Below are 5,322 nucleotides of genomic sequence, written 5' to 3' on the forward strand. Positions count from 1 at the left end.
AAGTATACAAATTATCCGCTCATCACAACACCAAACTTAAATTGTTGCTTGTCCTCAAGCAACTGAAAATCAAATAAGATCAAAAGAAGAGAATATGCAATGAATTCCAAAACATCTGTGAAGATCAGTATTAATTAGATGAGCGGGGCTTTTAACCTTCTGTCTCTGAACAGTTTTGGCATCTCAATCTATCCCTTGAAATTCAGAATGGTTGGCTTCTTTAGGAACTCAGAGTCCAGATAGTGTTAATGATTCTCCTAGTAAAGTATGATGATTCTTGAACATAGCTATTTATTGAGTCTTGGCTGTGGCCCAAAGCACTCTGTCTTCCAGTATTACCACCGGATACATACATGCCACAGACACATAATTGGGTGAACCTTTTCAGATTGTGACTCAGCTTTGCTAAAGTCCCCAATTAGAGGTGTCCAGGGTTCTTAAGCACACTCTTATTTGCCTTGGATCACAACTTTATTTCTTTTCTTTTTCTTTCTTTTCTTTCTTTTTTTTCGATTTTTTTTTTTCGGTTTTTTTCTCTTTTTTTTTTTTTTGAATAGCTTTTTCTTGCTTCAAGAATCATTTTATTGATTTTTCAGATCCTCAGTAACATGTCTCCTTTTTCATCATTCTTTCAAGAGCCAACATTCATGAACCACAAATTCAAGATACATATGCACTGTTTACACATACATTCAGAGAACAAAAATATTGCCACCACATCAAAATAATTAAACTATTATAAAATTCAAAATTCATGCAATTCTTCCTTTTTCAATTAAGCACATTTTTATTCAAGAAAGGTGATGGATTCATAGGACATTCATAACTTTAAGGCATAGACACTAAGACACTAATGATCATAAGACACAAACATGGATAACATAAAGCATAAAATTCGAAAAACAAAGGAATAAAGAACAAGGAAATCAAGGAATGGGTCCACCTTAGTGATGGCGGCTCTTCCTTGCTTTTGAAGGTCCTATGGAGTGCTTGAGCTCCTCAATGTCTCTTCCTTGTCTTTGTTGCTCCTCCCTCATGATTCTTTGATCTTCTCTAATTTCATGGAGGAGAATGGAGTGTTCTTGATGCTCCACCCTTAGTTGTCCCATGTTGGAACTTAATTCTCCTAGGGAGGTGTTTAGTTGCTCCCAATAGTTTTGTGGAGGAAAGTTCATCCCTTGAGGAATCTCAGGGATTTCTTGATGAGAGGGGTCTCTTGTGTATTCCATCCTTTTCTTGGTGATGGGCTTGTCCTCATCAATGGGGATATCTCCTTCTATGTCAACTCCAACTGAATAACAGAGGTGACAAATGAGGTGAGGAAAGGCTAATCTTGCCAAAGTGGAGGTCTTGTCCGCCACCTTATAGAGTTCTTGGGCTATAACCTCATGAACTTCTATTTCTTCTCCAATCATGATGCTATGGATCATGATGGCCCGGTCTATGGTAACTTCGGACCGGTTGCTAGTGGGAATGATTGAGCGTTGTATGAACTCTAACCATCCTCTAGCCACGGGCTTGAGGTCATGCCTTCTCAATTGGACCGGCTTTCCTCTTGAATCTTGCTTCCATTGTGCGCCCTCTTCACATATGACTGTGAGGACTTGGTCCAACCTTTGATCAAAGTTGACCCTTCTAGTGTAAGGATGCTCATCTCCTTGCATCATAGGCAAGTTGAACGCCACCCTCACACTTTCTGGACTAAAATCCAAGTATTTCCCCCGAACCATAGTGAGATAATTCTTTGGATTCGGGTTCACACTTTGGTCATGGTTCTTGGTGATCCATGCATTGGCATAGAACTCTTGAACCATCAAGATTCCGACTTGTTGAATGGGGTTGGTGAGTACTTCCCAACCTCTTCTTCGGATCTCATGGCGGATCTCCGGATATTCACCCTTTTTGAGTGAAAAGGGGACTTCGGGGATCACCTTCTTCAAGGCCACAACTTCATAGAAGTGGTCTTGATGCACCCTTGAGAGGAATCTATCCATCTCCCATGACTCGGAGGTGGAAGCTTTTGCCTTCCCTTTCCTCTTTCTAGAGGTTTCTCCGGCCTTGGATGCCATAAATGGTTATGAAAAAGCAACGCTTTTACCACACCAAACTTAAAATGTTTGCTCGTCCTCGAGCAAAAGAAGAAAGAAGAGAGTAGAAGAAGAAGAAATGAGGAAGAGGGGGAGGGTAGTGTGTTCGGCCAAAGGGTGGGTTTGGGAGGGAAAGTGGTTTGAATTTGAAGGGTGAGGTTGGTGGGGTTTTATGAAGGATGGATGTGAGTGGTGAAGAGAAAGATGGGATTTGATAGGTGAGGGGTTTTTGGGGAAGAGGTGTTGAGGTGATTGGTGAATGGGGGAAGAAGAGAGAGAGTGATGGTAGGGTCCTGTGGGGTCCACAGATCCTGTAGTGTCAAGGAAAAGTCATCCTTGCACCAAATGGCATCAAAATCCACGTTTTGACCCATTTCTGGCGTTAAACGCCGGGCTGGTGCCCATTCCTGGCGTTTAACGCCAGGTTGTTGCCCTTTACTGGCGTTTAACGCCAGTCTGGTGCCCTTTTCTGGCGTTAAACGCCCAGAAAGGTGCCAGACTGGGCGTTAAACGCCCAACTGCTAGGCTGACTGGCGTTTGAACGCCAGCAGCATCTTCCTCCAGGGTGTGCTGTTTTTCTTCCTGTTTTTCATTTTGTTTTTGCTTTTTTCATTGTTTTTGTGACTTCTTATGATCATCAACCTACAAAAAAGATAAAATAACAAAAGAAAATAATTAATTATAAAACATTGGGTTGCCTCCCAACAAGCGCTTCTTTAGTGTCATTAGCTTGACAGAGGACTCCCATGGAGCCTCAGAAACACTCAGAACCGTGTTGAAACCTCCCAACACCAAACTTAGAGTTTGAATGTGGGGTTTCAACACCAAACTTAGAGTTTGGTTGTGGCCTCCCAACACCAAACTTAGAGTTTGACTGTGGGGGCTCTGCTTGGCTCTGTTTTGAGAGAAGCTCTTCATGCTTCTTCTCCATGATGATAGAGGGATATCCTTGGGCCTTAAACACCATGGATTCTTCATTCACTTGAATGATCAACTCTCCTCTATCAACATCAATCACAGCCTTTGCTGTGGCTAGGAATGGTCTGCCAAGGATGATGGATTCATCCATGCACTTCCCAGTCTCTAGGACTATGAAATCAGTAGGAATGTAATGGTTTTCAACCTTAACCAGAACATCCTCTACAAGTCCATGGGCTTGTTTTCTTGAGTTGTCTGCCATTTCTAGTGAGATTTTTGCAGCTTGCACCTCAAAGATCCCTAATTTCTCCATTACAGAGAGGGGCATGAGGTTTACACTTGACCCTAAGTCACACAAGGCCTTCTTGAAGGTCATGGTGCCTATGGTACAAGGTATAGAAAACTTCCCAGGATCCTGCCTCTTTTGAGGCAGTTTCTGCCTAGACAGGTCATCCAGTTCTTTGGTGAGCAAGGGAGGTTCATCTTCCCAAGTCTCATTTCCAAATAACTTGTCATTTAGCTTCATGATTGCTCCAAGGTATTTAGCAACTTGCTCTTCAGTGACATACTCATCCTCTTCAGAGGAAGAATACTCATCAGAGCTCATGAAAGGCAGTAGCAAGTCCAAGGGAATCTCTATGGTCTCAGTCTGAGCCTCAGATTCCCAAGGTTCCTCATTGGGGAACTCATTAGAGGCCAGTGGACGTCCAGTGAGGCCTTCCTCAGTGGCGTTCACTGCCTCTTCTTCCTCCCAGAATTCGGCCATGTTTATGGCTTTGCACTCTCCTTTTGGATTTTCTTCAGTGTTACTTGGGAGAGTGCTTGGAGGAAGTTCAGTAATTTTCTTGCTCAGCTGACCCACTTGTCCTTCCAAATTCCTAATGGAAGATCTAGTTTCAGTCATGAAACTTTGAGTGGTTTTGATCAGATCAGAGACCATGGTTGCTAAGTCAGAATTATTCTGCTTAGAGCTCTCTGTCTGTTGCTGAGAAGATGATGGAAAAGGCTTGCCATTGTTAAACCTGTTTCTTCCACCATTGTTATTGAAACCTTGTTGAGGTCTCTCGTGATTCTTCCATGAAAGATTTGGGTGATTTCTCCATGAAGAATTATAGGTGTTACCATAGGGTTCTCCTAGGTAATTTACCTCTTCCATGGAAGGGTTCTCAGGATCATAAGCTTCTTCCTCAGATGAAGCTTCCTTAGTACTGTTTGGTGCATTTTGCATTCCAGACAGACTTTGAGAAATCAAATTGACTTGTTGAGTCAATATTTTATTCTGGGCCAAAATGGCATTCAGAGTGTCAATATCAAGAACTCCTTTCTTCTGACTAGTCCCATTGTTCACAGGATTTCTTTCAGAAGTGTACATGAATTGGTTATTTGCAACCATTTCAATCAGTTCTTGAGCTTCAGTAGGCGTCTTCTTCAGATGAAGAGATCCTCCTGCAGAGCTATCCAAGGACATCTTAGATAGTTCAGAGAGACCATCATAGAAAATACCTATGATGCTCCATTCAGAAAGCATGTCAGAAGGACATTTTCTGATTAATTGTTTGTATCTTTCCCAAGCTTCATAGAGGGATTCTCCATCCTTTTGTCTAAAGGTTTGGACTTCCACTCTAAGCTTACTCCATCTTTGTGGTGGAAAGAATTTTGCCAAGAAGGCATTGACTAGCTTTTCCCATGAGTCCAGGCTTTCTTTAGGTTGAGAGTCCAACCATATTCTAGCTCTGTCTCTTACAGCAAAAGGGAATAGCATCAGTCTATAGACTTCAGGGTCAACCCCATTAGTCTTGACTGTGTCACAGATTTGCGAGAATTCAGCTAAAAACTGATGAGGATCTTCCATTGGAAGTCCATGGAACTTGCAATTCTGTTGCATTAGAGAAACTAATTGAGGCTTAAGCTCAAAGTTGTTTGCTCCAATGGCAGGGATAGAGATGCTTCTCCCATAAAAATCAGGAGTAGGTGCAGTAAAGTCACCCAGCACCTTCCTTGCATTGTTTGCATTGTTGTTGTTTTCTGCTGCCATGTTTTCTTCCTTGAAGAATTCGGTCAGGTCCTCTAAAGAGAGTTGTGCTTTGGCTTCTCTTAGCTTTCTCTTCAAAGTCCTTTCAGGTTCAGGATCAGCTTCAACAAGAATGCCTTTGTCCTTGCTCCTGCTCATATGAAAGAGAAGGGAACAAGAAAATGTGGAATCCTCTATGTCACAGTATAGAGATTCCTTTAAGTGTCAGAGGAAAAGAGAAATAGAAAGAAGAAGGAGAAGATAAATTCGAACTTTAGTTAGATAAGGTTCGAATTGTGCATTGAG

At 42.0% G+C, this 5,322-nt stretch overlaps 1 non-coding gene across 1 annotated transcript; it reads left to right on the top strand.

Annotated features, from left to right (window-relative positions):
- The first annotated feature begins 4,527 nt into the window (after positions 1 to 4,527).
- Positions 4,528 to 4,635, top strand: LOC130953672 (small nucleolar RNA R71). Its single transcript, XR_009075834.1, has one exon. It is a non-coding gene; the product is annotated as a small nucleolar RNA R71 (small nucleolar RNA).
- Positions 4,636 to 5,322: the final 687 nt, after the last annotated feature.

The sequence above is a fragment of the Arachis stenosperma genome, chromosome 9 (genome assembly GCF_014773155.1).
Source record: "Arachis stenosperma cultivar V10309 chromosome 9, arast.V10309.gnm1.PFL2, whole genome shotgun sequence".
NCBI classification, from domain to species: Eukaryota; Viridiplantae; Streptophyta; class Magnoliopsida; order Fabales; family Fabaceae; genus Arachis; species Arachis stenosperma.